Below are 19581 nucleotides of genomic sequence, written 5' to 3' on the forward strand. Positions count from 1 at the left end.
CCATTTATTTATAGCCCAATAGTGTTCAGACCAAATTGCTAGGTTGACCAACTTACTTTTGCTCTGATTTTTTGCTCTCATTGGACAGAGTTACTGAGTGGCGACCCAGGGCTAGAATTCAGGTATCCTGACTCCTAAGTTCTCCAGCACCAAAGAGAAAATTGGGAGGTAAACTGGGGCTGTGTAGATTGGAAATGAGCCCTCCTAACTGAGAAGCTGAGAAATGGCAACTTCAGTTCCATAGATAACAAGAAACTCTGAAGGTTTCTGAGCAATGGCATGACAACAGGGTTTTAGAAAAACAAGGTGATGGTGTAACATGGTTGTATGACAGATTTTATTTTCTTGGGCTTCAAAATCACTGCAGATAGTGATTGCAGCCATGAAATTAAAAGACGCTTGCTCTTTGGAAGGAAAGCTATGATAAACCTAAGCAGCGTATTAAAAAGCAGAAACATCACTTTGCCAATGAAGGTCTGTAGAGTCAAAGCTATGGTTTTTCCAGCAGCCATGTATGGATGTGAGAGTTGGACCATTAAGAAGGCTGAGCACAGAAGAACTGATATTTTTGAACTGTGGTGTTGGAGAAAACTCTTGACAGACCCTTGGACAGCAAGGAGATCAAACCAGTCAATCCTAAAGGACATCAGTCCTGAATATTCATTGGAAGAACTGATGCTGAAGCTGAGGCTCCAGTACTTTGGCCACCTGATGCAAAGAACTGACTCACTGGAAAAGACTCTGATGCTGGGAAAGATTGAAGGCAGGAGGAGAAAAGGGTGACAGAGGATGAGACGGTTGGATGGCATCGCCAATTCAAGGCACATGAATCTGTGCAAATTTTGGGAGACAGTGAAGGACAGGGCAGCCTGGAGTGCTGCAGTCCATGGGGTTGCAAACAGTCGGACACAACTTAGTGACTGAACAGCAGCAAATGGTTGTATGATCCTGACCTGACCATTTAACTTTGTGTCCTCATCTGTAAAATAGAGATAATGGCATGATGTGGCAAAACACTGATCATATTGCCTGGTACAGTGTCAAAACAAATGGTAGCTATTATTTGTGAGGAAGTGATAATACTGATGTCAGGGATGCTATCGGATTAACTGGAAGGGGCAAAGCAAGATAGGAAGTCCAGTTAAAAGTAATGAGAACTTCAGTTTAAGTACAGTCAGTGGGAATGGAAATTAGGAAACATGTATTCAATAAATACTTGAGGTCTACTCCAAACAGTGGCCAGAATCACAGGGACACTGCTAACTGTGAAGAGGAAATAAAGGGGAGAAGGGTCAATAATGTGCCACACAACATTAAAAAAGAGTTCATGGGTTAGAATGATTTAAATGTACCTTTCAATTATCATCCCGAGGATGACAACAGAATTCACTTGGGGCTTATTGCCCCGCCCACCCGTTACCTGCCCCACCTCATACCCATACAAACAAAGCACCTATGCTATTATGGGGTGGTCTGGGGAGAGTTGGACTGTGAAGAAGGCTGAGCGCCGAAGAATTGATGCTTTTGAACTGTGGTGTTGGAGAAGACTCTTGAGAGTCCCTTGGACTGCAAGGAGATCCAACCAGTCTATTCTGAAGGAGATCAGCCCTGGGATTTCTTTGGAAGGAATGATGCTAAAGTTAAACTCCAGTACTTTGGCCACCTCATGCGAAGAGTTGACTCATTGGAAAAGACTCTGATGCTGGGAGGGATTGGGGGGCAAGAGGAGCAGGGGACGACAGAGGATGAGATGGCTGGATGGCATCACTGACTCTATGGACGTGAGTCTGAGTGAACTCTGGGAGTTGGTGATGGACAGGGAGGCCTGGCATGCTGCGATTCATGGGGTCGCCAAGAGTCGGACACGACCGAGCGACTGATCTGATCTGATCTGGGCCCACAGGGAAATTAGGGTGTCTGGCCAGCTACTGAGCATGCTCTCAAGGACCCTGGTGGAGGCTCTGGGTTCAGCTGGAGTCCAGCCTTGGTTCAAGTTTCAGGTACCACTCTCCAGGGAGACTGAGCAGGTCCCGGAGGGACGGAGTTGCTCGCTATTCAGAGAAGGAAGGATGAAAGAGCCTGAAGCACTCCCCCTGCCCTTGGGGATGGGCTCAGGTTTCCAGGTCCTCCCGAGGGGAAGGGCTGAGAAAGGAAAGCTGATCTCTCAGCCTAAAGGAAGCTTTCCCTCTTTTCACATTGGTGACCTGTCTCAAATATCCAGCTCAGTGTTACTAATTCACTGTTAACACAGCCAGCTTTAGACTTCAGACCCTTAAAGCCATAGAAGAATCAAGTTACAGGGAGCTCCTATCATAGCCTAGAGTGGCTTTAAAAGGACTAGGACCTGTCCCTCTCCCCTGGAGAGAACTTCCTCCACATCCCCCAGTGTTCGCAGGGCTGGTGTGTATGGATGGAGGCCCTGGCAGGTGGAGAAGAGGTCTGGAAGCTCTAACAGGACTGTTCTGGATCCTCCGTGCCCTGCTCCAGGTGCTCAGGGACCCGGTCACCATGATTCACTTCTGTCTGGCTCACTCAGCCTATCGCTTGCACTGTTGGCTGCCAAGATCTCACCAGCTCAGGCTGTAAGTGTCCCTCCCCAGCCCACTGTGGCAAAAAGGTCATTTCTTCCTGGGGCTGTCTTGAGGCTTAAGGGCTTCCCTGGTGGCTCAAATGGTAAAAAATCTGCCTGCAATGCAGGAGACCCAGGTTTGATCCTTGGGTCAGGAAGATCCCCTGGAAGAGGGTGCGGCAACCCACTCCAGTATTCTTGCCTGGAGAATACCATGGACAGAGGAGCCTGGCGGGCTACAGTCCATGAGGTTGCAAAGAGTCGGATACCACTGAGTGACTAACATGCTTGGAGGTTTAAGGAAAATTACTTTCAATTTTAAAATTATTACTAAGTTTCAAAAACACTGATGTGTAAACGTTAATGAAACATTTTGGAAACATTAAGTCAGCTTTTAAAACATAAACTTAAAAAAAAACTGGGTTTTCTTGTCACACTTCAGAATGCTCAGTACAATTAAATCTATGTTGCCCGACTGCTAAAGGGATTGACTTGGCAACCCTTCAGATTTACAGCTCTAAAGGTACACTAGTTAGTTAGCATGTTAGTTAGCTCAGTCAAGCCCGACCATGCCACCCCATGGACTGCAGCCTGCCAGGCTCCTCTGTCCATGGAATTCTCCAGGCAAGAATTCTGGAGTGGGTTGCCATTTCCTTCTCCAGGAGATCTTCCCGACCCAGGGATTGAACCTGGGTCTCCTGCACTGCAGGCATATTCTTTACCAACCGAGCTACAAGGGAAGCCAAAGGGACACTAATGCTTTTATTAGTAACCTTAAACCCGAGACTCTATTTTAGCTCTGTGTGCCACTTGCTTCAAATAGTTTGGAGGTGAGGGGGGCTTCCCTGGCATTCCAGGGGTTAAGACTCCAAGCTTCAAATCTCACGTGTCAAAAAATAAAACAAAATAATAAATAAATAGTCTGGGGGTATATTTTCAAATTGCTTATTGTTTTGAGTATCTTCACTGGGGATAAACCTTTGTCTTTGGAGGGGAGATCTGATTCCTACAAGTGCCCTAAAGTCATTCAGTGCTAAATCCAATTAATAAAATAAATAAGAAGGTGAATAACAGTTTACAGTGAAGAAAGAGGACTACTAGTTAAGGTGGAAGATATTCCTATATGCATGGAAGCTATGTACATGTAATTTCAAAAGAATTTTTAAAATGTTTGAGCAGTAACCACAGACCTTATTTCGTTGTGTAAGTTGTGGTGGGCAGTTAACTCACTCAATGTGAGTTACCCAGTGTGAACCGCAGGGAGGGCTAACATAGCATAAGGGTGTGGTTGGGACTCTCAGTTCAGTTCAGTCACTCAGTTATGTCCAGCTCATTGCGACCCCATGGACTGCAGCACGCCAGGCTTCCCTGTCCATCACCAACTCCTGGAGCTTGCTCAAACTCATGTCTATCAAGTCAGTGATGCCATCCAACCATCTCATCCTCTGTCACCCTCTTCTCCTCCTGCCTTCAAACTTTCCCAGCATCAGGGTCTTTTCCAATAAGTCAGTTATTCGCATCACGTGGCCAAAGTACTGGAGCCTCAGCTTCAGCATCAGTTCTTCCAATGAATATTCAAGACTTACTTCCTTTAGGACTGACTGGTTTGATCTCCTTGCTGTCCAAGGGACTCTCAAAAGTGTTCTCCAGCACCAGAGTTCAAAAGCATCAATTCTTTGGCGCTCAGCTTTCTTTATAAAGTCCAACTCTCACATCCATACACGACTACTGGAAAAACCATAGCTTTGACTAGATGGATCTTTGTTGGCAAAATAATGTCTCTGCTTTTTAATATGCTGTCTAGGTTGGTCATAGCTTTTCTTCCAAGGAACAAGTGTCTTTTAATTTCATGGCCGCAGTCACCATTTGCAGTGATTTTGGAGCCCCCCAAAATAAAGTCGGTCACCGTTTCCATTGTTTTCCCATCTATTTGCCATGAAGTGATGGGACTGGATGCCACGATCTTAGTTTTTTGACTGTTGAGTTGTAAGCCAGCCTTTTCCTCTCCTCTTTCACTTTCAACAAGAGGCTCTTCAGTTTCTCTTCGCTTTCTGCCATAAGGGTGGTGCCATCTACATATCTGAGGTTACTGATATTTCTCCAGGCAATCTTGATTCCAGCTTATGCTTCATCCAGCCTGGCATTTTGCATGATGTACTCTACATAGAAGTTAAATAAGCAGGGTGACAATATATAGCCTTGATGTACCCCTTTCCCAATTTGGAACCAGTTCATTGTTCCATGTCTGGTTCTAACTGTTGCTTCTTGACCTGCACACAGATTTCTCAGGAGGCAGGTAAGGTGGTCTGGTATTCCCATCTCCTGAAGAATTTTCCACAGTTTGTTGTGATCCATACAGTCAAAGGCTTTGATGTAATCAATAAAGCAGAAGCAGATGTTTTTCTGGAACTCTCTTGCTTTTTCTATGATCCAACAGATCTTGGCAATTTGATCTCCTGTTCCTCTGCCTTTTCTAAATCCAGCTTGAACATCTGGATGTTCTCTGTTCATGTACTGTTGAAGCCTTCCTTGGAGAATTTTGAGCATTACTTTGCTAGCATGTGAGAAGAGTGCAATCGTGTGGTCATTTGAAAATTCTTTGGCATTACCTTTCTTTGGGATTGGAATGAAAACTGACCTTTTCTGGTTCTGTGGCCACTGTTGAGTTTTCAAATTTGCTGGCATACCGAGTGCAGCACTTTCACAGCATCATCTTTTAGGATTTAAAACAGCTCTGCTGGAATTCCATCACCTCTACTAGCTTTGTTTGTAGTGATGCTTCCTAAGCCCTAGTTGACTTCACATTCCAGGATGTCTGGTTCTAGGTGAGTGATCACACCATCATGGTTATCTAGGTTATTGAGATCTTTTTTGTTTAGTTCTTCCATGTATTCTGGCCACCTCTTCTTAATATCTTCTGCTTCTTTCAGGTCCACACTCTTTCTGTTTTTTATTGTGCCCATCTTTGCATGAAATGTTCCCTTGATATCTCTAATTTTCTTAATACAGATCTCCAGTCTTTTTCTATTGTTTTCCTCTATTTCTTTGCACTGTTCACTTAGGAAGGCTTTCTTCTCTCTCCTTGTTATTCTTTGGAACTCTGATTCATATGGGTATATGTTTCCTTTTCTCTTCCGCCTTTTGCTTCTCTTCTTTTCTCAGCTATTCATAAAGCCTCCTCAGACAACCATTTTGCCTTTTTGCGTTTTTCTTGGGGATGGTCTTGATCACTGCCTTCTATACCATGTCATGAACCTCTGTCCATAGTTCTTCAGGCACTCTATTAGATCTAATCCTTTGAATCTATTTGTCCCTTCCACTGTATAATCGTAAGGGATTTGATTTAGTTTATACCTGAATGGTCCAGTGGTTTTCCCTACTGTCTTCAATTTATGTCTGAATTTTGCAATAAGGAGTTCATGATCTGAGCCACAGTCAGCTCCTGGTCTTGTTTTTGTTGACTGTATAGAGCTTCTCCATCTTTGGCTGCAAAGAATATAATAAATCTGATTTTGGTATTGACCATATCGTGATGCCCATGTGTAGAACTGTCTCTTGTGTTGTTGGAAGAAGGTGTTTGCTATGACCAGTGCATTCTCTTGGCAAAACTCTGTTAGCCTTTGCCCTGCTTCATTCTGTACTCCAAGGCCAAACTTGCCTATTACTCCAGGTTATCTCGTGACTCTCAGACCTGGTTCAAACTGTAGCTTTACCGCTTACTTCAGTATTCTTGCCTGGAGAATTCCATGGACAGAGGAGCCTGGTGGGCTACAGTCCATAGGGTCCCAAAGAGTCAGACACAACTGATCAACTAACACTTATACTTTTACTTTACCGCTTACTATATCAGGTGTTTGTCCTGAGATAAGACATTTAATTTTTCTGAGCCTCAGTTTCTTCATTTGTAAGATAGGAAACCACAGTCTCATCTCATAGGATTGTGTGCATTTTTAAAAATATATATTTACTTATTTGTCTGTGCTGGGTCTTAGTTGGGGCAGATGAGATCTTTGTTGAGGTGCTTGGACCCTCTAATTGAGGCTCGAGTCAGTAGTTGTGGTGCCTCAGTATGTGGGATCTTAGTTCCCAGACCAGAGATCGAACCTGTGTTCCCTGCATTGCAAGGCAGATTCTTAACCAATGGACTACCAAGGAAGTCCTGAACTGTATGTATATTAAGTGAAAAAGTAAATTAAAAATGTGACACATTTCCCTACTAATTATGAACAGTAATAACTCTTTTTATTGCTTGTGGGTCGTCTTTCAGCATTTACAGCCACGGTAACTAAATCAAGGTTCTCAAGATTCCTTAGAGACCAGTGTCACAGTGCCTGCTACATAGTATGTGCCTCATCAGTCGTGTCCAACTCTTTGCAACCCCATGTACTGTGGCCCACCAGGTTCCTCTGCCCGTGGGATTTCTTAGGCAGGAATACTGGAGCACGTTGCCATTTCCTTCTCCAGGGGATTTTTCTGACCCACAGATCTAACCCTCATCTCCTGCATTGGCAGGAGGACTCTTTACCACTGTGCCACCTGGAAAGCCTGCCTGCTACATAGTAGGAACTCGATAAATGCTAACTATTGTCCTTACTGTAGTATCATTAGACAATTTTGTCCTAATGGGATGGATGTCAATTCATCTTTGCTCTGTTTAAAATTTTATTTCTGTGGTCTGACGTAACATTACCATGAAACAGAACCTGAATTTGGTTTCTTAAAGCCATTCATATCACTGAAACAATAATGTACAATGTAACTCACTGTGTTCCATGCAGCCAAGTGACAGTGTTCCTGTTTGCCATCACCATTCTGACCCTCCAGTTCTATGTTCTGCTAAGGTAAGTTCTTTCTCCAGCCACCTCCACACCTGGCAGCTCAGCATGCATGTCTTACCTGTGAAGTTGTTCGGGTGCCCGCTGCTGTTCCTGTTATGTGCTTAAATGCAGCCTGCCCCATTGTTTTGCCCCTATTATCAATGGCAGTCACCTGCTTCACCTCTTTGAAAAGTCAAAACTCTCAGTCCAGCGAGGAGAGTTGGGATTTGGGCAGACAGAGTTTAACTTTTAACCAGCAGTCATACAGGTTAAAAGTTCTACTTCCAGTAATAAGAAGTCCTTAAATGGCAGACAATTAGGGTGCGAATGTTTCACTTTATGGATGCCCAAGAGACCAGAGCCAACAGCCTAACATTAGCTGATGTCTCCAAGGCTGAGGGCGACACGGGCACACTCGACCAGATTATGACTTGACCTGTTATTTCTGATTCTATGTCAGAAATCCATCTTGGCCAAAAAAGTCAGTTAATACCTTTTTCAATGGTCAAATGAAACAAATGCAATTTTACACATTTAAAATAAATTGCAGTCCTAAAAATAAGAAAATTTTTAAAAAATCTGAAAACTGAGATTCCACTTAAGTGATAGGGAAGGACTGGAAACTATGATACCCCTTGTAATTTGCCTAATTCAAATTTGCCAGCTTCTACTAGGAGAGGTTTGTGTACTACTGTTAAGATGTAGGGTGTATTTCCTCACTCTAGAGGCCAGAATTTCCACAAAATGTTTTTTCACCAACATATCAAATTAACATGAATTTTTTAAATGGTAGGATTTCCCTGGTGGTGCAGTAGTTAAGAATGTGCCTGCCAGTACAGGGGACACAGGTTTGACCCCTGGTCTGGGTCACATGCCACGGGGCAACTTGGCCTGTGCACCACAACTACTGAGTCTACGTGCTGCAACTACTGAAGCCTGTGTGCCTAGAGCCTGTGCTCCACAAGACAAACCACTGGAGGAGAAGCCCGTGCACTGAAACTAGAGAGTAGCCCCTTCTCACAGCTAAAGAAAGCCCGAGAGCCGCAGTGAGGATCCAGCGCAGTCAAAAATAAAATAGTTTTTTAAAGTAGGAAAAAAAAAAATGGTGAACACTGTCCACAAATTAAGAATATTAATAACTCTCAGCATTAAGAATATTCATAACTCAATATTATCATTGATGCTAGCACTAATTTGCAGTCATGGTAAAGAACAAAGGTTCTTAAGAGAAGTGAGTTGCCTGGAGCCAAATGAACTTCATGCCACAATTAGAATTCAAGGGTCAGCACCTTCTGGTTTTATGTTAACAGTGTGGATTTCTTCTAATAAGTAATCAATTAGTGTATGAGCTGGTATATTGATTTGTAGGCCCAGATCTTCTCGATACTGCAGTCAACCTCTCCTTACCAACCTGGTTAGCAATATCATCTTTACTTTCTTCACAGTTGGTAAGTGTGGAGTCATTCTTAATAAGTGTAGTCATATACTTATTGTCTATTTGCCAGATGCTGCTAGAATACAATGGCACCCCACTCCAGTACTCTTGCTTGGAAAATCCCATGGATGGTGGAGCCTGGTGGGTTGCAGTCCATGGGGTCGCTAAGAGTTGGACACGACTGAGCGACTTCCCTTTCACTTTTCACTTTCATGCATTGGAGAAGGAAATGGCAACCCACTCCAGTCTTCTTGCCTGGATAATCCCAGGGACGAGGGAGCCTGGCGGGCTGCCGTCTCTGGGGTCGCACAGAGTCGGACACGACTGAAGCGACTTAGCAGTAGCAGCAGCAGCAGCTAGAATAAAAATGGATAAGATAGGACTTGTTGTTCTGCAAGAGCTCACAGACTGAAACCTGAGAAAAAACTCACATTTAAAATTCATGTGAAGGGAGAGGGGGTTCATGATGTGGGGGACACATGTGCATCCATGGCTGATTCATGTTGATGCATGGCAAAAACCACCACAATATTGTAAAGTAATTACCTTCCAATTAAAATAAATTAACTCATTTTTAAAAAATGAAATGAAATTCAGATGAAGGAAAACTTTAAAATGCTCCTTAGTGTCTCTTTGAGTTGTCCTACAATTTGAATATGAAACCAATTTAATATTGGGTTGGCCAAAAAGTTTATTCAGGCTTTCTAAACGAACTTTTCAGCCAACTCAATATAAACATTTTGATATTATAAAATTCTTTATAGTTATAATATAAAAATATCAGATTTACCCACTTATTCAATAATTAGATACTGAGAAGACGACATGGGTAGAAACACAGGGACCTCGACTACTTGAAGTCAAAAAGTGATACAGAAGAGTTGGACTCTGAAATGTGTAGAAGTTTTAGGAATACTTTAACTAATATATTTTAGTTATATTTTCTTTTGTATGAACTTCTAATAGTGATGTGCAATTTAAATAAAGACAATGTCTAAATTTTTATAAAATGAAAACAGTTGTTGGGGTGCCGTAGGCAGGGTTCTAGAGAGAGTCTCTACTAAACCCCAACTCCACAAGAGGCAGTGTGTGCAACAGACAAGAGCACCAGCTATGGAGACTGAGGGAGGCCAGTTCAAATGCCCCACATCCCAAACAGAAGAAGCTATTAATACTTTACCTCCCGGAGCTTTCCAGCCTTTTTTCTAAGGGAATTCCCTGGTGGTAGAGTTATTAGGACTCCATGCTGTCACTGTTGAGGCCTAGCATCCAGACCTGGAACTAAAATCCCACAAGATGCTTGGTGCAGCCAAAAGAAAAAAAAGAAGGAGATTAAAAAACCTGCTTCGCAGTTTTGCTATAAGATTTAAAGGAGATAATGGGGGAATTATTTTAAAAAAGAACTGTCACAGTTACTATCACCAGCATTGCCAATAGTAAGAACACAACCTCTATTGAGGAAAACCTTAGCCTGACCAACTTTTGAGCACTTTTGTTCCACAACAGATACACAAGGAAACACCGTGATTTAGCTTTGCATTCAAGAATATATTTCTGAATGAAATAATGGCATTTACAGCAACACAGATGGACCTAGAGATTATTATACTAAGTGAAGTTAGAAGTGAAAGTTGCTCAGTTGTGTCTGACTCTTTGTGACCCCAAGGACTATAGTCTATGAAATTCTCCGGGCCAGAATACCGGAGTAGATAGCCTTTCCCTTTTCTAGGGGATCTTCCCAACCCAGGGATCAAACCCAGGTCTCCCACATTGCAGGGGCATTCTTTACCAGCTGTGCCACAAGGGAAGCCACAAGTGAAGTCAGAAAGAGAAAGATAATACCACATAGTATCACTTGTATGTCAACTCTAAAGTACGCCACAAATGAACGTATCTATGAAACGTATCTCCGAAACAGACTCACAGACACAGAGAATAGACTGCGGTTGCCAAGGCAGGGGTGGGGTGGGGAGGGAAGGATCGGGAGTTTGGGATTAGCAGAGACAAACTATTACATAGTGGACGGATAAACAACAAGGTCCTAAGGTACAGCCCAGAGAACTATATTCAACATCCTGTGAAACACCATAATGGAAAAGCATATAAAAAAGAATGTGTATAACTGAATCACTTGGCTGCACAGCAGAAATTAACACATTATAAATTAACTATATTTTAATAAAATCTTTAAAAAAAAGAATATAATATTTCTGAGGCAATTCAACCCAGTAAACTGATGCTGTTCTGCCATCTTTTTAGGTTTTACTGTGCTGCTTATTCGGATGGAACCGGTCCCACAGGCACTAAAGAGGATGTTTTCTGTATTTGGTGTGGGATCCTTCATTGAGGGAGTCTGCACCATAGTGTTAACATTTTTGGCAACCGACTGTGTACGTTTTTAAATACTGAATTTCTAAAGGCTCATCTTAATCTGAAAGCTTGGCTGTATACAATGCACCTTTAGTCTTCAACATTTATTTTCTACCTCAAACTAAAAAAATAGAGATGGAGGCTTCCCTGGTGGTCCAGTGGTTAAGAATCTGCCTTGCAATGCAGGGGACACCTGTGCGATCCCTGGTCTGGGAAGATCCCATATGCTGCAGAGCAACTAACTCCATGAGCTGCAACCACTGAGCCCATGCTCTGCAGCTACTGAAGCCTGTGTGCCTAGAGCCCATGTTCTGCAACAAGAGAAGCCAGTGCAATGAGAAGCTCGGGTACCACAATGAAGAGTAGCCCCTACCTGCCACAACTAGAGAAAACCTAAGTGCAGTAATTAAGACCCACCACAGCCAAAAAATTTTAAAAATAAACCTTTTAAAAGAATAAAGATGGAGAGAGAGACCTCCTAATTAGATACATGTCACAGTCAAAACATTTCACCAGGGAAATTTAAAAACTCCATGAGAGATATTTCTTTTTGGAGGGTGAATTCCACTTTACCAGAATTATACATACAAAAAAAGTTAAGACATTAATTGACAGTGGAACTGGGTTGGCACATTAAGCAGCAAGCCTTCCATCTCTTGCTAAATTGGTACCTTTTAAAAAATCCTTTCAGCAAAAACATTTAAAGTATGTGTTGCAATTATAAGACAAGTAATTCCTCACAGTGCTCTTTTCTTCCCCAATACAGGCAAAAACCACTCCTGAACTGTACTACTTGTCTGTGCTGCTCTCAGTGAGCAGCTTGGTTTCTACAGGTAATTACAAACTTCCAGAGTAACCTAGCCCTGTCAAAGGCGTGTCAGCCCTTCAAGGGAAGTAAATGCTCAGCTAGGATTGTTATAGGTTGGCCAAAAAGTTTGCTCAGGTTTTCCCACAAGTGGAAACTTACGGTCAACCCGCTAGGTTGCAAGGGGAAGCCCTAGTTCCTCTTAAAGCAGGTGCTCCAAGAAGCACATAAAAGTGGAGAGCGATTTCCCTGGCAGTCCAGTGGTTAAAACTCCGTGCTCCCACTGCAGGGAGCACAGGTTCAACTCCCGGTCAAGGACTAAGATCCTGCAGGCAGCATGGCCAAAAAAAAAAAAAAAAAAGAGGAGAGGCTTAGAATGGGATATAAAAAGCCATCCTTCCCTGGGACGTCCTTGGTGATCCGGTGGTTAAGACTCCATGCTCCCACCGCAGTGGGCACAGGTTCAATTCCTGGTCAAGGACTAAGATTCCGAAGGCAGAATGGCCAAAAAAAATGGAGAGGGTTAGAATGGAGTATAAAAGCCATCCTTCTCTGGCAGTCCAGCGGTTAACCCTTTGCCTTCCAAAGCAGGGGCTGTGGGTTTGATCCCTGGTCAGGAAACTAATATTCCATATGCCTTGGGGTCAAAAACCAAAACATAAACGGAAGCAATATTGTAACAAATTCAACAAAGACCTTAAAAATGGTCTACATTAAAAAAAATAAAAAGTCATCCTTCTCATGTTATTTCTGCTCATTTAATTAGATCCCATTTTTTATCCTACAGTGCTTTTCTCAAGCCTGGGGCTGACTTGGCTGGCCAGTGTGATCCGTCCAAGGCCAGACACTAAATCAACAGTCTGAAGCTAGCATTTGAGCCCTGCTGGTCCCTTGCCTTAGATACGTGTCTTCAGCAGGTTCAATCTTTTCCAGGAGCCTTGTCACCTGACAACTGCCAGCAAGCATATATGACCATCTCCACCCTGCTACTCCTAGATGAAGTGGTCAGTGGAACAGGAAGCACATCAAAACCAGTCATTAGGAAGAAAGCTGTCAGGTGACAGTTTTATGAGCACTGATGATGGATAAAGATGAACAGTTCAACCAAAATCACTGGGTCGACATCACAACCAAATTCAGCCTCAATAAGGATCTCCTATTAGATATTCTTAAGATCATCACTTGGACTTTCTGAACCTCCTTTATTCTGTTTCAGTAAAGTTAGTAGCATCTACTGGATGACTGTGATAAAAATAAGTACAGAGAAGGAAAAATAAAAATAAAAATCTTAGTAATGAACAAGGGGTCTAATTTCAAAAAAAAAAAACAGTGATCCAGACTGTATATTTGAACAAGGTCAATCTATCGCTTCTTTAAAAGTGCAGTAGGAACTTTTAGAGTAAAAATCATCATGAACTCCTCCACCTGGTGACACCAATCTCTTGCATCATGACAGTAAACTGCTCTCTAGAGAAAACAGCCAACTGACCTGCCATGCTACCCTGTCTTCTGGCTTGTTTTGTATGTATTCACAGATTCTGAGGGGTTTTAAGAAGGAACTAGCCACTCACAGATGCTCTCAAGTCTTTGGGATGGGGAGAAAATGGTGTTTCTTGAGGAAAAAGAAGAGTATTTCTTGGCAGAAGAAATAAGTTCATTTAAAAAAATATTTATTTATTTGGCTGCACCAGGTCTTAGCTGTGGGTTTTTTTTTCTTTTTTTTTAGTTGCAGCATTTGAGATCTTTAGTTGAGGCATGTGGGATCTAAGTTCTTGTTCCTTCTGGGACTTCACTGGGAGTGTGGAATCTTAGCCACTGGACTGCCCAGGAAGTCCCAGAAGGAACAAGTTTAATACAAACATCTCCAAGCACATTGATGACAGACACAGACCTTCACAAACGGGAATGACTGCTTTCCATCTGCTTCTCTGTTCAGGTGGTACCTGCTGCAGGAGGTACCACCTGAACACACTATCCATTCTCCACACCAACACTTACTGAGCACCTTCCACGTTCCAAACATTGCACTAAAACTTAGGAATTAGAAACTCGAGTAACTCGTATGCTGACAGTGAAATCCCCTTAAGTAATTCTCTTACTATGATTAACAGAAACTATTTAAAAATAACATGGGCTTCCCTGGTGACTCAGATGGTAAAGAATCTGCCTGCAATAAGGAGACCCAGGTTCAGTCCCTGGGTCAGGAAGATCCCCTGGAGGAGGGAATGCCTGCTTACACCAGTATTCTTGCCTGGGAAATCCCATAGACGGAGGAGCCTGGCGGGATACTGTCCATGGGATCCCAAAGAGTCGGACACGACTGAGCAACTAACACTTTCACTTTTAACAGCCTTTTTACATTCTTTAGATCTTATTAACATGTCAAATAAATGTCAAATGTCAATTTACCTCAAGATTTTTATCAGAAGTTTCTTTTTTTTTTCTGAACTATCTTGCCACCGGGCTTCCCTGATAGCTCAGTTAGTAAAGAATCCACCTCCAATGTGGGAGACCTGGGTTCTATCCCTGGGTTGGGAAGATCCCCTGGGGAAGGGAACCCACTCCCAGTCCACGGGGTCGCAAAGAGTTGGACATGACTGAGAAACTTTCACTTTCACTTTTCCGACCCCCAAATCTGATCTACTTGAAGATCTGAGCTGATGACAACTCCAGCCCTTCCAGTTGCTAAAGTCAAGTACCTCAAATCATCCTAAATGCACTGCTTTTCTTCTCCTCATACCCCATTAGGAAATCTCAATGACTCCATCTTCAAAGTACATTCAGAATCCAGCCATTTTTCTCTAGCTGAAAAAATTTAACTGACTCTTTCTAAATACAAGAGGCTGTTTCTTAAGACCAAGGCTGCTTAATACTTTTGTGTCTTAAAATTATACAACTTTCTGAACCTAACTCCAGAAAATGAAGTTCTATTTCTTAATTGATAAGCATTAAAGCAGCACTTTAATCCACAACCTACAAAACTGAATCTTCACTTGCTTTTCTCTTTAGTTCCTTTTATTATTATATTTTAAAATCTATCTACATGAAAAGTGGAAGTGTTACTCGCTCAGTCGTGTCCGACTCTTTGCGACCCCATGGACTATAGCCCATCAGGCTTCTCTGTTCGTGGAATTCTCCAGACAAGAATACTGGGGTGGGTTGCTTTTCCCTTCTCCAGGGGATGGATCTTCCTGACCCAGGGATCGAACCTACGTCTCCTGCATTGCAGGCAGATTCTTTAGGGCTTCCCTGACACCTCAGACGGTAAAAGAATCTACATGAATATATATACATTTTTTAATTGGAGTGTAATGGCTTTACAATGTTGTGTTAGTTTCTGCTGTACAACAAAGTGAATCAGCTACACGTATACATTTTCTGCTTCCTCTTGAGCGTCCCTCCCACCTCCAGCAACTCACCCTTCTAGGTCGCCACAGAGACCTCAGCTGAGCTCCCTGTGCTCTACAGCTGCTTTCTGCTGGGCTCTATTTTACACACGGCAGTGTATATAGGTCAGTGCAACTCTCCCAACTCATCCCACCCTCCTCTTCCTCACCTCACATCCAATGTCTGTTCTCTGCGTCTGCATCTCTATTCCTGCCCTGTAAATAGGTTCATCTATACCATTTTTCTAGATTACGTATCTATGCATTAACATATATTTGTTTTTCTCTTTTTGACTTACTTCACTCTGTATGACAGACTCTAAGTCCATCCACAGCTCTACAAATGACCGAATTCATTCCTTTTTGAATTTTTATTTGCTTTTATGGTTTTATCATTTCCTCCAAAACCAAATCTCATTTTACCAGACTTAAATTCATTAAACAACATTTATTTGATGTTACTCATATCTTATGAAATATAAATTATGCTCTTCCCAATGCAGGTGAAAATCACACAGTTTTAAAACTGCCTTTTTTTTTGAGCCCCTCATACTTTAAACAGCCACTAGCAGCAGTACTCTCTCACAATTTATTTTAACAGTTCTTCATTTGGGACCTGGGCTTCTCAGGTAGCACACTGGTAAAGAATCCATCTGCCAATGTGGGGGATGCAGAAGACACTGATTCAATCCCTGGGTCAGGAAGATCCCCTATTGGAGGAAATGGGGAGTATTCTTGTCTGGAGAATGCCATGGACAGAGGAGCCTGTTGGGCCACAGACCATGGGGTCACAAAGAGTCGGACATGCAGATCACACATGTGGGACCTGGGATCCAGGGATATAATGTCTCTGAAGCAAAATGTTGGGTATGTGCACCTAGAAGCAACTTTCTGGGAGAATGTTAGAGGAAGTTTCAGAAAATAAAACATTAAGCATCACACTCATTAAATTTACTATAGGAAAAAAAAAATTTGATGTTTGATACCTAATACACTCCATTTAAAATTTAAAGAAACTGAAATTTAAAGTTAGTCTTCCCACTACTTTTTTCACAGTTGTTAAGCCCTGACAGTGAAAACTTTCTAAATACTAATTGAATTGAATGGAATACTGAATTTCTAAATGCTCAGCTAATCTGAAACCTTGGCTATATTTAATGTACCATTAGTCTTTATATTCTACTTACTGTAAAATAAAGATATGTAAAAATGGGATTCCTAATTACATATGTCATAGTTAAAACATTTCATGGGGGAAAACATCAAAAAATTCCATGAAGAATTCTCTTCCTTTTTCTACTTTCCTATAATTTTTAAAAGTTAATATGGAACTATTGGGGACTTTCCTGGTTGTCCAGTGGTTAAGAATCCACTTGCCAAAGCAGGAGACACGGGTTTGAGAAGTCTGACACGGTCTGCTCTGGGAAGATTCCACATTCCTCAGGGCAGCTAAGCCTGTGTACCACAGCTACTGAAGCCAATTGCCCCAAAGCCCATGCTCTGCAGCAAAAGAAGCCACTGCAATGAGAAGCCTGCACATTACAATGACAAGTAGCCCGTGCTAGCCACACTAGAGAAAGTCCACATGCAGCAATGCAGACCCATTGCAGACAAATATATCTATATATTTATCTCCAATTATGCTTATGTAATGATGGTGATAAATATATCAGTAACATCCATTGAGTTCTTCCTGTGTACCAAGCAAGATACTAAGCAGAGACATCACTTTGATGACAAAAGTCCATATAGTCAAAGCTATGATTTTTTCAGTAGTCCTGTATGGATGTGAGAGTTGGACCATAAAGAAGTCTGAGCACTGTAGAAATGACACTTTCAAACTGGTGTTGGAGAAGATTCTTGAGAGTCCCTTGGACAAGGAGATCAAATCAGTCAATCCTAAAGGAAATCAACCCTGAATATTCATTGGAAGGACTGATGCTGAAGCTGAAGCTCCAATACTTTGGCCTCCTGATGTAAAGAGCCGATTCATTGGAAAAGACCCTGATGCTGGGAAATATCGAGGGCAAGAGGAGAAGAGGGTGACAGAGGATGAGATGATTGGATGGCATCACTGCCTCTATGGACATGAGTTTGAACAAACTCAGGGAGATAGGGATGGACAGAGAAGCCTGTTACGCTGCAGTTCAAGGGATCGCAATGAGTCGGACTGAGTTAGTGACTGAACAACAACAACAATAATGTGATACTTATAACATTCCAATGAAGGAGGTACTATTATTATCCCCTCTTTTTGGGGGTGGGGGGGAGGAGGCATGTGGGATCTTAGTTCCCTGACCAGGGATCAAACACATGCCCCCTGCAGTACAAGTGTAGTCTTAACCACTGGACCACGAGGGAAGTCCCCTATCATCTCTTTTTTAGCAGATGAGGAAACTGAAGCTGAAAGAGGCTGATCAACTTGCTCAAGATGTCACAGTTTGTGTAACAACCTTGACTCTGAAAGTTCATACTCGTAACCACTACACAGACTTACAATGGTACATTATCTACTGGCAGACATTTAAAAGAGGCCCATGTGTTCAGAGTGCCTTTGGCTCATGGTACTTCTTGTTAGCCACTTAAGTTTCATCTGACCCTGCATTTTCCTTACCTAGCTGGAGAGCTCTCTGGACTCTCATCCCAAGTCCAGGTTGAAGTGTCCTAAACTCCTCCAGCTGCCAGGTAGTATTTATCTGGTTTTTCAGTTATGACTCCCAGTTCTGAGGTTACATTCCCTAATGCTCTCTCCTGTGACGACCTACTTAACGTTCATTCCTTTTTCCAATTTCTTCTCCTCTCTCCCCAACCTCCCTCCAGGCTTGGATTCTATTTTTGTTTGAGAAGTGGATCCTAAACCAATTTCTCTTGCCTATGCACTAGAAATACTTTTTCATTACCCACTAACTCTAAACAAGAACCCAAAGTACGTAAGAAAACTCTCAACACAGAGCCTCTAAATCAGATTAAGTCACCATGAAAAAGCAGGCAAATATTAATACAATGCACATATGGAGAGGCCTTTCCTTCACTGCTTCTAAAATTACACACACTAAAACCAACACAAATGCCTAAATAGAACACCTCATTATCATCATCAAAATTAGGGTACAAACACAGGGAGATGTTTATTCAGCAACATCTTCAAATGGTAAAAGGCGTATATTTCCCAATTTTGTTTTCTGTGGCACTGACCCTAATTATTTGCCACTGGGAGATCCATATTACCCCAAAACGTTGACACTTCCACCCATATTCACATATCAAAAATTAGAGCTAATTTTATGAATATAACACACACTTACTTTTACAACGGAAGTTCTGTGAATCCAAACCGTTTAGCAAAGTAGGCTATTGGAACCATTCCAACTTGTGTGTCAACAGTCTTTTCTAAGTTGAACTTGGAACAGTTGTTTCACATACAAACTGTAACCCTGGAAAGACAACTTACTGTGATAAGTAAGAAATTCTATGATCGGACAGATAATTCATTTTGGTGGAGTTCTATGATAATCTTGGAAGTTTATCCTGAGTGATAGAAACAATTATTTTTAAAGACAAAATAGGAGAAACAATTTCTCCGTAAACCTTGATGTTGTCCTGTGGACTAATAACTTCAAGGATATGGGCTGCGAACATCTGAAGACGGTTTTCACTTAATTTCTGAGTAACTTTTAAGAATGGTGCCAACAGCTAGTAGTCTTCTCAAATAGAATATCAAACCGCTACCAGGAAGGTGGATCTAGTCCTTTACAGATTTGGAAGGCAGTTCAGAAAAAAGAGAAGCGCCCCCCGCCTCGCTTCCACCAAGCCCAAGAAGCTTCTAGAAAAGAATTTTGTTTTTTTCAGAGTTAAGTCACCTTTTCCAAAGGCCAAAGGGAAATTTACCGAGGGTTTTGGTTCCACGGAGAGAAGCTGAAAAAATGAAGGGGTAAGACTCCTTGTCCCAAACTTGAAAGTGACCTCGCTTCAGGGACAGTTGTATTTGACCCTCAAAGAGCCTAACATCTTGGACTCGTCTGTGCTATCGGCTTTAAAAAAGAATCCTGGGCTGCCTCGGCCAGAGACGGATTCTCAGGGGCTCCATGTACGGACTTACCACGGCCTCACCACGTCCTCAGGGCAGAGCGGCCCGAATCCTCCAGGAGACGCTCCGCAGCCCGAACGCCAATGAGGGTAACACCCGCGGCCGCACCCAC

At 42.3% G+C, this 19581-nt stretch overlaps 1 protein-coding gene across 7 annotated transcripts in view; it reads right to left on the minus strand.

Moving 5' to 3' along the window:
* The window catches only part of NMNAT1 (nicotinamide nucleotide adenylyltransferase 1), a 58229-nt gene that overhangs the window by 10439 nt on the left and 28209 nt on the right, over positions 1–19581 (minus strand). The window contains exons 1-4 of one of the 7 annotated variants that reach the window (XM_061382781.1): positions 19482–19579; positions 18688–18816; positions 10002–10120; positions 8798–9177 (exon numbers count right to left, since the gene is read on the minus strand). The gene's annotated coding sequence lies outside the window, so the exon portion shown is untranslated. Of the gene's footprint in view, positions 1–8797; positions 9178–10001; positions 10121–18687; positions 18817–19270; positions 19580–19581 lie in introns of those variants that run through there. The other 6 variants (XM_061382784.1, XM_061382782.1, XM_061382787.1 and 3 more) reach the window with 6 other exon arrangements.

This window comes from Bos javanicus, chromosome 16 (assembly GCF_032452875.1).
Source record: "Bos javanicus breed banteng chromosome 16, ARS-OSU_banteng_1.0, whole genome shotgun sequence".
NCBI classification, from domain to species: Eukaryota; Metazoa; Chordata; class Mammalia; order Artiodactyla; family Bovidae; genus Bos; species Bos javanicus.